The following is a 17,937-nucleotide window of genomic DNA, read 5'->3' as shown; positions in this document are numbered from 1 at the left end:
CAACACAGATCTATGGAATATAAATCTTAAACATTGTCTCTTATATTTGATTATTTTATATATCATTAAGTGCTGCTAAAAAACTGAAGAGAGGCATTCACTTTCATCCAACTTCTTGTGAAATAATATCATTTCTTCCCTCTGATAATTTTTTTATCAATTTGAAAAAAGTGTTGAAATTAATTAGCAGTTAGTTATAGAGTTATCCTATGTGAGCAGATAGGCTAGCTATGCCCCAGTTACACCAATGGAAAATCTGCCCCATCCACACTGCCAGCGGAGATCTCTCATTTAACTTGCATGAGGAAGAGGTAGTAGGAAAATAACACAAATTTCCAAGAATGACTGAGGTGAGGGAAATGTCACCCTCCCCTTCCCAGCATAAACCCTGTTACCCCAAGGGCCAATGGTTAGAACTGGGCTCCAGCCTCCCATGGATTTTGGTGGATACAATAGAAGTCTGTCCCCTCACTTGTACAGGGGAAGATGTAGATCCATGTAAAAAAACCCCCACTGTTTTAATACTTCCCCAAGTCACTGTGATTGGAATGCATTGGGAAAACAATTCACTGTGATAGAAAACTAGACCTGTTCATGGGGTGGGGGTGGGGGCAGATATCGTCCCCCCTCAGACTTCAGGTGTTTCACCAGTCAGCTTGGTTTTATTTCTCAGGAATTGTGTTTTGGGGACTCTTGGAGGCATTTGGAACTTCATGGGGTATCCTTCCACCTTGAGACACCTTACTAATGTTGTCATCCAAATTGGAAACGGAAGAAATTTCTCCAAATCACATCATTAATTAGGGTATACATCAAGCTGATATACACCCCTCTGAAATGAGTAATAGTACATTATTTAATTTCCATTTTTTTATTTACTTTATGGACCAGGTAATGGATATTGCTGCATGATCACAATGCATCATGGCATGAATATGTACTTTGGTAAGTTGTGGTGTTATACTGGGTGTTATGAAAGCAATACAGAAATACAGATAATGAATACTTGAGTAGAAGATGCAATCTCTTTCTGTAGGATGCAGAAACTTCCATATACGGTAGCTATTAAATGAAGTTACCGGTAATTACTATACTTAATTGTTTGGGGCAATGTACTTATTGATGTAGCTGTCCAGCTTTACATGGGAAAAACTATTATCAAATGTCCACCCAAAATGCTTTTTCAATTAATTCATGGGTCTCTGTAGTGTAGTGTTGCCATTTCCCAGACATATCCGGAATACTGCATTTGGAAACAGTGTCCAGGTGGAAATTACACACACACACACAAATGTCTGGGAAAATCTGGATGTATGGCAACCCATGTTGGCAGTGCCATTTTTGGCAACTTTCCTTAAAAGTTGCTCAAAAACTGCAGGGTTTGGGTTTTTTTGCGAATTTGCCCTCAAAGCCCAATAACTTTGACAAGAAAAGCTCAACAACTTTTCGGTGCAGATTTTCACTGTTTGAAATAAGGCATCCCTGTCTCACAGGGTCAGGGAAGCTTGAGCTTTATGTGGGGCATATATACAGACAGGTTTATTCAAAAAGAGTTTTATTGAAGTTCTTGTGAAAATGTAGCCGCAGCCACCAGAATTGTCTTTAAATATGTTTATGTTGTGGTCTTACCTTTCTATTTTCTTTAAACAATTTAGTTTGTATCTCCCTTGAAACAGATTGAAGTAGATGGTATATAATATTTTAATAAGTAAATAAAAGTAAATAACCTTTGTATTCCGGACACACATTGCTGCCCTTTCTTTCTTGATATAATTTCACCATGCATAAACACTACCTACACAAAGTTCTGAAACATCTTCTAGCTCTTTACATAATGTGTCTCTCTCCTGCTAAAATTAAACATTGGCTGTCCTAAGCTTTTGGGAATTGCTTTTAAAAATAAAATGGTTGAATCTCCTTTATGCTGAGCAATAATATTGAACAGAGCAATCCTAAGGAGAGCTGGGGAGTTGCAGAGCAGAGGAGTCTCTGCTACATTCACAACCTTGCCTTTTTGCCCTGGCCAAGGCATAAGGTTGTGGGGGAGAAAAGTCTTCTTTTTCACTGTGTCAGAAATGGTCTGGCCTAGGATCCAGCCATCCAGAGGTGAGATGGTGAAACATCTCTAAAATGCTATGTATGCATCTTAGTATCAATAGTATGAAATGGTATAAATATAAATAAATATCCATATCCATAAATATATAAATGTGGAAGATTTGTGCTAGATAAAGGTAAAGGTACCCCTGACCATCAGGTCCAGTCGTGACCGACTCTGGGGTTGCGGCGCTCATCTCGCTTTATTGGCCAAGGGAGCCGGCGTATAGCTTCCAGGTCATGTGGCCCACATGACTAAGCCGCTTCTGGCGAACCAGAGCAGCGCACGGAAACACCGTTTACCTTCCCGCCGGAGCGGTCCCTATTTATCTACTTGCACTTTGACGTGCTTTCAAACTGCTAGGTGGGCAGGAGAAGGGACCGAGCAATGGGAGCTCACCCTGTCGCGGGGATTCAAACCGCTGACCTTCTGATCGGCAAGTCCTAGGCTCTGTGGTTTAACCCACAGCACCACCAGTGTCCTTTGTGCTAGATATCAGTACATATTTTGCATGATGTGATTATTAGATACAAAAAAAAAGGAGAAATCTTCCACATAGAAGAAATGGGGAAGCAGCACAAGATGCTGTCCTCCCTTCTCTTAAAGCAAGGAAAGAGCAATACCACAGCTTGGTTCAAAGTAGACAGCAGGACTTCTGCACACCTGTCTCCAGAGGGCTGAGATTCTTACTTGAGATTCCTGCATTTCAGGGAGTTGGACTAGATGACCCCTGGGGTCCCTTCCAACTCTGCAATTCTATGATTCTATGCATGAAAATTAATGAACATAGGTATTACATTTCAAGATAAAATGCTTATTGAATAATTTATTTTACATTATTCTCAGTGAACTCTGCAATGAAAATACTAGTAAAAAATGATTATTAAATTATTCAGTTTGTATATGTAATTGTTGTATGTATTTCAGTTGGGGGGCACAATAGGTATTAATCATAAATAACATTGCGGGAAGAGAAATCTCTAAATTTTATCTTATTAACTTCCTTCAGTTCACCTTTGACCCTGTATCAAACCATTTGCACTATTGATTGTTCTAGAGTTTGTGTTTTGTATACTTTTTGATGAGATGGCAAGGGGAACTAGAAAGAAAATATTTTAATCTTAATGAAGCGTATTCTGTTTCGCCCATTCTTGGTAGGCTTGGTTTAGCATGGAGAGGTCTAGACAAGAGCTTGCAAGAATAAAGGTTTCACATACACACACAAAATAATAATAAAAATAAAAAATAGAAGTCCCATAGACATCAAATGTTTTTTAATTGGAATTGGAAGCATTCCAAGTTTGACTTTCAAAATAAGCTTTGATTTACAGTAGTTCATGTTGGGCTCATGTTGAGCCTGCCAAAAATCCAAGCTAGATCAGAGCTTTATTTGAAATGAGCACAAGCCTAATCTGATGTAGGTATTTCAAAACTCCCACTGCTTTAGTTATAACATCATCTGTTACTGAATGATTTATAAATCATTGCTCCACAGGCAAATTTCTACAAGACTGAGGGTGATATATATTAACCTCAGGACACAAGGACATGCTTGACTTCTGTATTACAATTAATGCAGATCCTCCACTGTGTGCAGAACTCTGCTAATAACACAGTTAAACAACACGTTACGCAGAGCTCCATGTTAACTTTCCTCTGGTTTTTGTTTTTAACAAAGAGCAGCAGCTGGAGGTTTCAATATGGAGTGAAGCAAAGGTGGGTGCCCATCAAATATGTGGGGGCCTCGTTCCCCAAATATTTTATTGTGAGGGCTGATGCCCCCATGACCCTTAGGAGTAGGAGTTCTGGAAATGTCCTGACCCAGGATGTTCGTGATGGTAAGACTGACCTCTCTGCAGGTTTGGGTGAAATGGCTGGTGAGTATCTGCAGAGCTTCCTTGGAGTGCGCTGCCAAGGTTGTGTCATCTGCAAACAACATCTCTCAGATAAGACACGCCACACTTTTGTTTCGGTGCAGAGACTTGCCTCACTGAAGAAGATTTTACAATCTCCAACCATAAATCTTGAGGGTGGTCCAGCAACACTTCCTTGCATGTATGCTAGTTTACAGAGTAATCACACAGCTTAAGCATTGAAAGGATCAAGTTGTGCATGGCTGATGGCAATAAAACACGCATGGAAGCAGTAAAGCTCAGTCAAGCATTGTTTACTTGAAAGGCAGTATCAGTCTTGACAGTAGAAGACTAGGGGCACTTATCTGTGGACATGTGCGATTCCTGTAGAAGCAAGAAACCAGGAGAAGTCCTAATTTGAGATCTCCCAAGGTAGACCCAATTTCTCCCAGGCAGGAAGAGACAAGGGAGGAAAGTATTCAGCACAGAAGGTCAGAAAGGAGCAATAAAGGGGTACCTCCTCAATGTTTTACAATAAACGAAGCAAGAGTGTTTCATTTAAGAGTTGAACCTCAAAGTTATGCAGAAGTGTTGAGGTTGCCTTGCCAGGAGGTGGCATTGTAGCAAAATGCTATGAAGGAAAAGATGAAATCTTTGGTAAAGTATGAAGTTTTTACAGTTGAACCATTGCCAGTAGGGAAAAAGAAAGTGGGTTGTAGATGGGTGTATAAGATAAAGGGCTTAGCAGAAGTTAGTGTCAAGACAGAGACTAGTAGTACGTTGATGTTCTCAAAAGAAAGGATATCGTTTTGATGAAACTTTTGCACCAACTGCAAGGGTTTAGCTACATGTGGCTAAACTCCCTAACTAGGAGATTTTATATAGCCTGCAAATCTCTGCTAACACAGAGAATGCATGATCCTTTTTGAGACAGAGTCAAGTTCTTTTCTTTTAAATTGTTTGGAACCCTTTTTTCTTCTTTATTTTGCTGCCGATTCAATGGAGACAAGTTTAAAACTTGTTTCTGTGACTACTGAAACTCAGTAGGTAAAAATCTTCACTTATTTGCAAAACAAGGTGTCTGTGATTTATTCTAGCCTAAGTATTTTCTTGAGGAACACTTTTTTAAAGGTGGAGGAGGGCAAATGTAAAATGTAACCTAGTCTAAAGGTGCTAGGTGCAATCAGCTGTTGTGCAACTATGCTAGAAGAGAGCAAGACTCTTCCCAAGCCTCTCTCTCCAACAGTGTTTACAGTATTGACTCAATGTATAATTATACTAGTATAGTGTAATGAAAGCAAATAGCTGCAAATAGCAAATTCTCACAAATCCACAAGGCCGCACCCCTGGTCCTTTTCTGCCTCTTCTGCCTGTTGTTCAAGCAGCAAGATCTGTCTTTTTCTTCAAACTGTGATAGGCCTCTCATTTCAAGTGGTGGACAGCAATTCCCTTCCAGGGCATCATTTCCTGTTTTGAAGACAGTTGATGACCTTCCTGGACTATTAGAAATCAGTCAGCATAACAAAGGAATAGTCAGTCAGGATGGTCAGTCAACACCCAAACACTCAAGCTCAATCAAAGATTAACAAATCGAAAAGAGCAGCCAGCAGTAGGATGCTCAATGCAACCCAGTAAGTGACAAAACAAATGTGTCTGTGAAAGAGTTTCCCCCACAATTCCTGAAGCTGGCAAGCTTCCTTGGGAAGAGCCTTCCATAAATGCTGTGCACTGTGGCAATATCCTTTTCCCAGATGGTGAGCAATCTAACGTTCAAACAAATAGATAGATAGATAGATTCTTTATTGTCATTACACAAGTGCAACATTGCACAAGTGCAACGAAATTGGATGCCATCCCTTAAAAAACAACAAAAGCAAAACAACAACAACAACCAAACAAACCACATTCCAGCCACACCCACACCCACACCCATCAAACTCCCAGGTCACACTATCGAGTTACAGCATTCAAAAAGGCCACAGCTCTTGGATAGAAACTATTTTTCAGTCTATTTGTCCTTGACTTGATGTTTCTATATCTCCTGCCAGAAGGCAGTAGTGCAAACAGACTGTATCCCGGGTGAGATGAATCCTGCAGGATGTTGTTTGCTTTCCTAAGACAACGGGAACCGTACAGTTCTTCCAAAGATGGGAGAGGATGACCAATAATCCTTTGGGCTGTGGTTATGACCTTCTGGAGCACCTTCCTCTCCCTAGCTGTACAACTGGAGAACCAAGCACAAATACAGTATGTGAGAATGCTCTCTATGGAGCCTCGATAGAAGGACACCAGCAGTCTCTCACTCAGATTGTTCTTCTTTAAAAGTCTGAGGAAATAAATTCTCTGCTGGGCCTTCTTCACCAGAGCAGTGGTATTTGCGCTCCAAGTCATGCCCTGATCGATAGTCACTCCCAAAAACCTGAATTCCGCCACCCTCTCCACCCGTTCCCCGTTGATATACAAGGGCTGAATGTCCGCCTTTTTTCCCCTGTAATCCACCACCAATTCCTTGGTCTTAGCCGTATTAAGAGCCAGATTGTTCTCTCCACACCAAACACAGAGCCGCTCCACCTCGTCCCGATAGGCGGACTCATCCCCTCCTGAAATGAGCCCCACCACCGTAGTGTCATCAGCAAACTTGATGATTTTGTTGCTGGAATAGATGGCTGTACAGTCATACGTATAGAGAGTATAGAGCAGGGGACTCAACACACAACCCTGTGGTGAGCCGGTGTTAAGGCTAAGGGCTGTGGACATATGTGACCCTACTCTAACCCTCTGAGAACGTTCTGACAAAAAATCCAAAACCCAGAGACAGGTGGAGTTGGAGAGTCCAATCGCCTCTAGCTTGGACACCAGTCTATGGGGGAGGATAGTGTTAAAAGCAGAGCTAAAATCCACAAACAGCAGCCTCACATAACTCCCCGGCTGCTCCAGATGGGACAGAGTGGTGGTGATAGCGTCTTCTGTGGATCTATTTGCCCTGTATGCAAACTGATAGTTGTCAAAAGTTGATGGAAGACAGGAAATAATGTGACGGCGCACCAGTTTCTCAAAACACTTCATGATGATTGGAGTCAGTGCAACTGGTCTGTAGTCATTCAAACTACTGATTGTGGGTTTTTTAGGCAGAGGAACAATAGTTGACGACTTCAGGCAGGGTGGGACAATAGACTGGTGTAAGGACTTGTTGAAGATCTTAGTAAAGACCCTCGCCAGCTGATCCGCACAGCCCTTCAACACCTTTCCAGTGATGCCATCAGGTCCAGCAGCCTTCCTCGGATTCACCATCCTCAATACCTGTCTCACCTCGTGCTCCTCTACAGTGAATGAGGGGCCCCTATGGGCTGGTGGCTGTAATACCGGCGTCTCAGGTGGCTCCTTCTCGAAGCGAGCAAAGAAGAGGTTAAGCTCCTCCGCCAGCAAAGGGTCACCGTCGACAGCACCAAGGTTAGGTTTGTAGTTGGTAATATGCTGAATCCCCTGCCACATCTGTCTTGTGTTGTTGCTCCTTAAATTATCCTCAATCCTCTGCCTATAATCCAGTTTTGCCCGTCGAATACCCCTCTTCAAGTTTGCTCTTGCCACACTGTAAAGCTGCACCTCGCCCGACCTGAAAGCCCTGTTCCTTTCCCGCAACAGGCACTGGACCTCTCTATTCATCCAGGGTTTCTGATTGGGGTAGGAAAGGATGGATTTATTTACTGTGACAGTGTCTGTGCAGTGATTGATATAGCACAGAACTGCCGCCGTGTGCTCCTCCAGGTCTGAACGATCGAAAATATCCCAATTGGTTCTCTCAAAACAGTCCTGCAGCTGGTGAATAGCACCTTCAGGCCAGATTTTAACAGTCCTTTATATTGTGGGAGCCCGTTTCCTGAGTGGGATATATGCTGGTACCAGGAACAGAGACATATGGTCGGACTGGCCCAAATGTGGCAGCTGTAAAGCCCTATAGCCGTGATTTACATTCGAATAAACTTTATCCAGTGTCTTGTCCCCTCTTGTGGGACATTTCACATGCTGATAGAGCGTTGGGAGCACTGTTTTAAGTTCAACATGGTTGAAGTCTCCCGCAATGATGTGCACAGCTTCAGGATACTTGTCTTGCTGGCTGCTGATAAGGCTCTGCAGGCATCCCAAAGCCAAGTTGGCATTGGCATCTGGTGGCACGTACACACCAGTTAGCATAACAGCTGTGAACTCCCTAGGGAGATAGGCTGGTCTACATTTAACAGCCACATATTCCAAATCCGGTGAACAGTGACTGCCCACAGTCTTAGAATTATTGGACCAGCATTTGTTCACATATACACACAGCCCCCCTCCTTTGGTTTTTCCGAAGTCCATGCCTCGGTCATGACGATGTACCGCACAGCCTTCCAACTGAATAGCTGTGTCTGGTATGGACGGTTGAAGCCATGTCTCAATGACAAATAAAACGCAGCAATCTTTTACAAGGCTGTTCTTTGCTGCCTGCAGCCTCAATTCATCCATCTTGTTGGCAAGAGATCTCACATTAGCAAGAAATATGCTAGGGAGTGGTGGTTTAGATGGACTCCTCTGCAATCTTACCAGGACGCCGGCCCGACAACCCCTCCTTTGCCTCCTGTCTCTATGCCGCCTTCGCCTCCTCCCTGGAGGCATAGTAATCCATGGAGAGCCCAGTGGCCTGGCTACTCCCACAGGAACGGTATCTGGGCGAAAATAATCAGCTCTTACAGCTTGTTCACACTGTAACCCGACCTTCAGAAGTTCCTGCCTGCTGTAAATCTTTCTTGCCCGGCCAGACATACTCAGAACAAGTAAAAATAATAAAAACAAAAACAAAACGCTGAAAAATGGAGTATGATCAACAAGAGGGGTGGTTTATGTAAGCATGGGAATCTTGAAATGACCAATTTCTCTCTCTCTCTCTCTCTCTCTCTCTCTCTCTCTCTCTCTCTCTCTCTCTCTCTCTCTCATACACACACACATTCAGCTAACAAGCCCCTCTGCTCGGAGTAGTGCAACGGGGTATCCCTCCTGTGTGTGCCACAAAACTGGCTATGGTGGGTTGGGAGAACCCCTAGAACAGCATGTGGGGGGAGGTAAGGGGAGATAATTTCATTTTGGCAAACTGAAGCACTTTTGCAGATGGAACATTCCTTATAGTGCAACCTTGTGCCTTCAAGGACAGTGCAACTAAAAAGCCATGTTGGCCAGGCCAAGGGGCTCCGGTTTAGGAGCTTTGGTCTTTTTGCAATGATCCTTGTCATTTGGGAAAAGGCAATCATTGTGAAAAGTTTAACCGAAGTGAGAGTCTTGCCTCTTCTTGTCTCAAGTTCACATGTTTGAGAGGAGAGCTTGAAAATTTGGCAGCAATCTGAAGAAAAATAATAGGAGCCCATAGACAAGGGGAATATTTAAGATAATCAGCTGTGATATATTTTTAAACAATCTCTCCATATTATTAATCTGGCTTTCTGCTGTTGACTTGGATTTTTGAATCTGTGTTGCTGGTCATCAACCTCAGGTAGTTGACTGAAAAGCAACACAGCTAAAAAGCCAAGCAATCCATGCCATCAGTTTTGGTGTTGAGGGTGAAAGGATGGTGTTTCTAGCTTCAGACTTATAAATGATGCTGTATGTTTAATGTGTACCAGGAATGTGGCTTATTATTATATGACATTTGAGTTTTCTGATGAATTGCTTGCCAGTTCTACACTGTAATCTGGATGATGTTTCTAGATGTGACACTTTATAAATAGAAGTGTCAGTCTGGAGATTTTTTTAAAAAAAGTCTGTAGCTTTTTCTCCCCCTGCAAACTCCAGAATTTTCATTAATTAATATTATTATGCCTGTGAAAAGTGGATTTGCCCAAGGGCAGTTTGAAGCTCCATATTTTGCCCCCTCCTGCTGCTCTTGAGGTTGCCAACACATCACATTTCAGTACCCAGAGATGAATTTCTCATAGTGGGTGGTGGCTGGAGTGAGCTTGAACTTTCTGTGCCTTGTGGGGGTCTTAAACATTGCTTATTCTCTTTGAGGCCATTTCCCTGCTCTCACTAGAGCCAGGGGCAGCTGTCACCAAAAAGAGCCCCCTGGACCTCACGGTGGCTGCTGCTGAGTCCCTGCTTTGTAGAGCACAGAGAGCAGAGCAGTTGCCTGTGTAGGAAAAATTCAGCACAGTGAGTGCAGTTTCAAGGTCAAGAGGTTAATCCAGCCTGATTTTCTGTGCTGTGTTCAACAACAGAACATCCTTCCTCACCACCCTGTTTCTCATATAGTTTCTATGGAATGACTGATTGGCTAAAGTGTGTCACTTAGAAAGATGCATGCCTATAACATGCAAATAAAATCTCACTCTTCATGAACTTACCTAATGGCCACCAACAGTCTCTTGTGGCCAACCATCTCTGGCAGCACATTACTTCCCTGCTGCCGTCAGAAGCACCTAGAGTGATTGTGCATCCTCCTTTGCAGGAGACAGCCCTGTAGCTGAAGGTGTTCTCTGCTGGAAGGACCTTCCAACCCAAGTCCAGCCATCAGCAGAGACCCTGAGGTTGCCCATCAACAGTTAGTATGTGGACAACAGAGTGAGCAGGCACATGGCTGACCTAATCAGGCTTCCCTATTATGGGTGAGTTTGATTGGACTTCTACTGAAATTACAGGAATTGTTTATAAATTTGCACTTATACATACAGATTAGCAGTTTGAAAATCTGAGTGCTCTTTTGTCGGGGGGAGGGCAAGAAGGCACAACAGTGGCATCTACCACTTGTATCACTTCAACCACCTGTAGGCACAATATCCTTTTGCTAGCATGTCTTCTACTTAGTCCTGGTGCATTCAGATGTCGCTGCTTCTTTCCACAATCCAGCTATGGCTAAAAGAAAAGGGGTAGGAAAAAGGCTCGCAGCCACTGATTGCCTCCTTCCAGGTCAGGTTGGTTCCACAATAAGTCCGGGCATCTGGTCATGGCTCCTGCTGTGTGTGGTACATCCCACCACCATCACTGGACCAAATCCATCACACCGTCAGCCACTCAAACATCTGACAGATTGAAGCAGGGATCTTTTAAGGGATTGCTATGCTTTAGTTTACAATCTTATACTCAATTACCTGGGAGTAAGCCCCATTGAACGCAGTGGGCCTTTCTTCTGAGTAGATATGTTTAGAATTGTGCCATTTATCTCAACCACCTTCAGAAATGCTCTGTGAAAATGGAACAGAACACCAGCACAAGAGATAATACTAGCAGGCCACTTTTTGTATGTGTGATGGATGGGAGTGGAGACTCAGAGAGGGCTGGCAAAATGTGGGGTGCCTCCTGCTTGAAATGGGAGGATGAACTGGCCTGGTGCCATAGTTAATGGCAGAGCTCAAGACTTGGTAGCTTCAACCTGGAAGCTGTGCCACAAATGAGTTACATTTGTATGTTTAAGTAACTGTGAAGAGAAGTCACCGGTTTTGTCGTGTTCATGTCCAATTGAGACATAAGTGACTAATTCGACTTTTGCCACTGGTGTAATCAAGACAATATAGTGATGGTGAATGGTCGTGCTGTCAGAAGTACTGTACACAAAGAATAACTAGTGAATATTCTGCTTGGCTTAGTTTTGTTTGCTTGAAAATGTAGCACTTTGATAAATGAAAAGCTTTAATAGTGGGGGTGGTATAACACAGAGTTTACACACATGACTGAAAGCACTCAAATCTTCTTTCAAGTTAGTGTCAAATTCCTTTTTGAAGCTGTTTGCATTTTGTCCCTCCCACTCACATGCTATTTGCATTTGTTTTAACATTTATGCAGAAATTCTCCTTTTAAGTTTATGAATGGTAAAATATTGTATAGGCTGTTGAAAAAGATACATTAGAATATACTATGTTAGCATGTTATGTTAGAGAGTGGGCATGTGCCCTGTGGTTTGGCAGCAGCGTGAGAGTTCTCTCACTAGAACCACTGGTTTTCCTAAGCTTAGCAAGGGGGGGGGGTGAGAGCTGTGGCCCTCCTGATCCTGCTGGTCTGAAACACCCATCACCCCAGAACATGGGCCATGGTGGCTGGGGCTGTTAAGTAGAGGCGTGCTGGGTAAGTCCAAAGGTCCAGTTCTTGCAGTGTCCAGCAAAAGATCTATGGGAAGCCTGGAAGCAATATCTTAGTGCAACAGGGCTTTTCCACTTGCAGTTCCTAGCAACTGATATTCAGAGGCATCCTGCAACATTGAAGGTAGAATATAGCTATCCTAGTTAGTAGCCACTGAGAGGCATTTCTCCTCTCTGACCATTTAAAGCCATCCAGGTTATGAAACCTTCCTCCTCGGTATAATGTCACCAGAAAAGATCTTAGACCAATTTTTATGTACACGACAGTAGCAGCCAGGATCTTAATTGCAAGAAACTAGAAAAGTGATAAAACACCTATGATAAATGAGTGGCAGGTCCAAATGATAGAATATCTGCAGTTGGCTATGAGGACAGGGAGAGTCAGAGGATATCCAAAACAGAAAGTACAGAAAGAATGGAAAATCTTTAAAGAATACCTGGAAAACTATTGTAATAATAAACATCTTCTGCCAGAACTAGATGACTCTTGTAAAATAAGAAACATAATGTTTTTGTTATCTGATAAAAACAAAGAAAGTAATACAGTAATTTGGAACTGTGTGTGAAAGAACAATAGAAATAATAATATAATGAGTCTAATCAGAAGTTAAATGTATATATTTTCTTTTTTAATTCCTTTCTTTATTAATTTCTTCTTCTTTTCTCTCTTTTTCTTTGTCTCTTTTTCTTTCTTTCTTTTTCTTTTTGTTCTTTCTTTCTTTATTTTTCCTCCCTTCTCCCTTTCTTCTTTTAGTCTCCTTTTTTCTGATCTGCTAAGAAAGAGATAAAGTTAAATATGAAAAGTTGACTAACTCGAAGTGATGTTTTGTAGTTTGTTAACTATTGTTAAAGATGGTCAACTGTAGTGAACTGATGTATTAGTTACTGTTGATATATTGTTATTGTGAAATCTTAAATAAAATTTATTTACAAAAAAATAAAATAAATAAAATAAAAATAAAGCCATCCAGGTTGGTGGCCCTCACTACAACATGTGGGAGCAAACCCCACCGTGTGAAGAAGTACCTTCTTTTGTCTGTCCCAAATCTTTCAACTCCCAGCATAAACATTCAAAGATGAAGTCCAACAATATCTCTAATTCCACATATTCCCCAACTCCTGGCCTAAAGAGTGATTTTTACACATCATGCATATCATCTAGAATATCAGCAGTCAAATGACTTATTTGTGTTATTTTATTAATTTAAAATATTTCATGCCCACTCTTCCTTGCTGAGAAATCCCAGAGTGGGTTACATTGCAATTCAATCTATAGCACAGACAAAGAAGCAGAAAATATATAACTGCTAATAAAACCAGCAAGATAAAACAGCAGACTCAACCAGTGCCAGCCAGCACATATCAGACAAAAAGCTTGGACAGTTGAACACATGACCTACTCCCACTGAAAATATGCTTTTTGTTGCTACCATGGGGTGTTTGAAATGTGGTAACTGTTTCCCATAGGCAAGGAATCACTAGAAGTTGCAGTCATCATATCATGACCTTGTCCTTAAGGCAGCATTTCACTGTTTTCAACACAGCTGTGCTTAAGTGCACACAATGGACTTCTGAGTAAAACCAAGGTTTATGGTTCCAGGATTAGCATATCGCATGGAGCTCTCATTTTGCTCAGCTTGGTCTCGACTGTGATAGATTTGTGCAGGGACACCTGAAAGTGCCAGCTCTATTTCTGCAGGACAGTTTGGAACCTAGTCCTAGGTGGAACCTACACACATATGAAAAACACTGTGAAAATGCTTCCCCCCTCTTACATTTTGAAAAATATATTGTTTAGAAGATATTTATTAACATTTCAAAGAGTATACAGAAAAAATAAAACACAACAAAAAAAGACATATCAAAAATAAAAAATACAAAACTAAAAACAGTTTAAAAACAAGTAAAGTTTCATTCCCTTATTTTCTTATAACTTACTTCCCAGACCTCCTCGTACCTCCCCTTTTTGTATTCCAGTTTCTAATTATTAATTCAGCAAATCCTCACCCTTAGTTTTCATTTAATTTTCAACCTTTCTTTTCTTTTTACTTAATCATTACAGCTGAAAACCACTTAATTTCTAAACCAACGTCATTCTAACATTCATTAATTTTGCAATATTTCCCAAGATAGTCCTTAAATTTCTTCCAATCTTCTTCCGCCGTCTCTCTTCCCTGGTCTTGGATTCTGCCAGTCATTTCTGCCAGTCCCATATAGTCTATCACCTTCATCTGCCATTCTTCCAAGGTGGGTACATTTTGAAAAATATATTGAATTTGCCATAGCTCACCTTCATCATCTAGTATCACATTCATATATTGCACTTTACAACAAACCTAAAATGTTTTATTTGCAGCTGCATAGCCCAAGCTTGAGTGGTTCATAAGGTGCACGTATTAGGTAAACACAGATGATTTATTGATAAAGTGTGAAATTATGGCATATGTACTAGAATAGATTTTTCTAGTATAGCTATTCCAGACAAATGGTCATGTTAATTAGACTATTGCTTGCAGCAAAACTAACACAGAGTCTCTTGTGGCATCTTAAAGACTAACATATTCATGAATCTTATGTAGGCTCTGGTCTATGAGAGCTCATGCCATAATGAAATTTGTTAGTCTTTAAGATGCCACAAATACTTTATTGATACATTTATATGTGATTTATCATCTCTTTGCCTGTCTTCCATATTTTACTACCTTAATTTCATAATTTATTTCATAATTTATTACGGTCAAAGACCAGCTCGAAAAGCACAACTGGACAGCTTTCACAAGAATAAAATATACATGTAAAGTACCTTAATTAATTAGGTTGCAGTTGTGACAGTATCTACTCAGAAGTAAGTTCCACTGAATTCAATGGAACTTCAGTCCTACATAAGTGGGGTTAGTGTCTCAGCCCAAGGCTCCAACTTCCCTTAGATTGACGTGGATTCATGTAACTCCACAGTGATCAAGAAATGAATGCAGATGTTCAAGATCTTGCACTGCAGATACAGTCGCATCCTGTTCAGTTTCTCCCAAACCTTGCTTTCTGCCAGCATTGTCAGTAGGCAGGTGAGCTTAAGAGGTAACAGAAAAGGGCTGTTCTCTGGAAGGTGATTGAAGTGGCATCTGAGTTATGACTAATTTATTCAGAATTCAGAATTTAGAGATTTTTTTTGTCACATCACTCACCACAAATAATAATTGAAACCTCTGTGATGCCGGAGGCATGTTTCAGTTTGTTGTTCAGGTCACTTCATTTCATTTTTAAATTTTTAATGGTTCATTTAATGTGACTGTCTTGACTTTTCAAAAGCCATATAAACTGGGTCTTTTGGGGGGTCAGGGATTGTTATTTTATAAGTCTTAGCTATAAAAATTGGAGAACTAAAGAGGAAGGATCAGTCACTCGAGGGTTATACTGTAAGCCAGGAGTGGGGAACCTGGCTTCAGGCCAAGGGCCACGTGGAAAGATTAATGGGGCCACCCAGGGACGCGGACTTATAAAAAATATTGGGGGGGGGGCGGGAAAGCTCATGAATAATAAATAAGCTCATGAATATGCAAATAAAGTGGCGCCGCCTCCTCGTGAGCGAATAGGGGAGAGCGTGCTGTGCCTATTAATCAGCTCCAAAGGAAATTGGGTGGAGCTTTTGCTCGGGAGGGAGGGCAGGAGGCATGCAGCCCGCCCCTCCCTGTGCATTTTGGGCTGGGGGAGGGGCGGCGATGGCGCTCTGCTGGAGGGGCGCCGGAGATTATTGGGGGGGCGGAACCCCCCCAAACGAATTTTTGAGGGGGCTCGGGCCCCCTCAAGCCCCATGGAGTCGGCGCCTATGGGGCCACCTTAAAATAGTGGGAAGGACTGCAGCCCAAAATTGATGGGACCAGATCAAAAAAGTGACATTCCTAGACTCGCACTCCCTTAGCACCCACTACTTAACACAGGCATAGGTGTATTCACACACCCTTAACACACATACAGATACACACAATCATACCAGGGCTGGATCTAGGCACATGAGCTAAACATGTTGCATAGTCATACAGAGAAATCTGGTAGGGAAAGATGGGACTCCACAGTGCCATCTGGTGTCACAGTGCTATATCGCATATATAACACATATAAAGCTCTTTTTCTGATTTAGCTGAGTCCCTAAACACACACAGGCAATCATATACACCCCCCCTCCCAGTTCTCCTCCTCATCTACTGATATATGCAGAGCAGCTGAGGAGGGGATATTTCCATTCCCATCACAGAGCACTGGGTGAGGAGTTTTAAACCTTTCTGCCCAGCATGCCAAGATGTGGAAGAAACTCGGGACCTCACCATTCCTCAGATGATCTATGACAGTCGGCAGATGACTGAGGATGCATGGAGTGGGGAGGTTTAAACTCAATGTTGATGGAAATGAAAAAGTCCCACCCCAGTTCACTGGAATCCCCAATGCACTGGAGGGGGGCTGCCAAGGTGGGGGTCATGGCTTGGAGGAGGACCAATAGATTAGGGAGATTAGATTGGGTGGTGCAGATAAAAAGTTAGGCTTTGTGAATCAATCTTCTCAATTGGATAGAGACCTGCTAAATAGTAACATTAAGGTATTGTCAAAAATGTTGCTACTGGAATAGCCAGCAAAAGATGAGCAAGTAAAATCTTCAATACTACATTGGGACATGGATATAGGATATAATATTGAAATGTCAGCGTGGGAGCGATTGTGGAATGTAGATTTAAAATTTGCAGCATGTGATGGGTTGAAGGAAAACTATTTGAAAATAATGTAATGATACTTAATAGATTAGCAAAAATGTATAAATCTGAATTGAATATTTGTTGGAAGTGTAAAGAAAAAGAAGGTACCTTTTTCCATATGTGGTGAACTTGTACGAAAGTAAAAGCCTGCTGGGAAATGATATACAATGCATTGGGGAAAAAAGTTTAAGATAACCTTTTCTAAGAAATCAGAGGATTTTCTTTTGGGGATAATGGAATTAGAGATACCTAAACAATATTTTAAAAAATTATGTTTGCGACCACAGCAGCTTGTATGATATTTGCCCAAAGATGGCAAGAAGACAATGTCCCGATGAAAGAAGAATGGCAGCAAAAACTATTGGAATAGGCAGAAGTGTTGAAACTTACCGGAAGAATAAGAAATCAAGACTTAGAGTGGAAATAGATTATTGAATATTTTTAAAAATTGTAAACAGTAATCATTAGCTGGATTAATGTAAAGATGTGCAGTGATAGAAAACTAATTCTGATTATATGGGATAAATAATAACTAGGTTTTAACTTAGGAGATGCAGTAAAAATATAAACATAAGCAACCACAGAAAGGGGGGAGGAAGGTCGAAATGGGGTATTTGAAACTTGATGTAAGACAATTTTATTGTTCAATGGAAAATGGAAAATGATAAATAAAATCTTTTATAAAAAAGATGGGGTGGGGCAAACAGTCACATGATCTGTGTTATATATGGACATATTTCTGCCCCTAAAACTCTAGTTTGGACTTGACAATAAAAAGCGAAGAACATTGATGTGTAAGTCATGCTCAAGTGTTGAGTGCATTGCTCTGCTTGCTTGCCTTAAGGAAGAAATTGGCAGTGTTTTTTTTGTCTCTGGGACTTTTTGCTGACTGCATAGTAGTTAATAGAGGGTAAACCACCTGACGAAGAACACAATGGCATTTTCACATCAAGACTTCCCACAGGAGACATTATACCTTCAAGAGATGGAGTGTGTGTGTGTGTGTGCATAATGGCATGCCAAGCAGGATGTCACTTACACTCGATTGGCCACAATTGTCAGGGTTCACTTCCATTAAGCTTTGTGTCAGTTCAGAAACTGTGCATGTGGGGCTGTGTGAAGCGTTCTACCACTGCTGACTGCCCGGGGCTAGC

Source organism: Podarcis melisellensis (genome assembly GCF_964234715.1).
Source record: "Podarcis melisellensis genome assembly, chromosome: 3".
NCBI lineage: Eukaryota > Metazoa > Chordata > Lepidosauria > Squamata > Lacertidae > Podarcis > Podarcis melisellensis.
Note: the sequence above shows the minus strand (reverse complement) of the source record.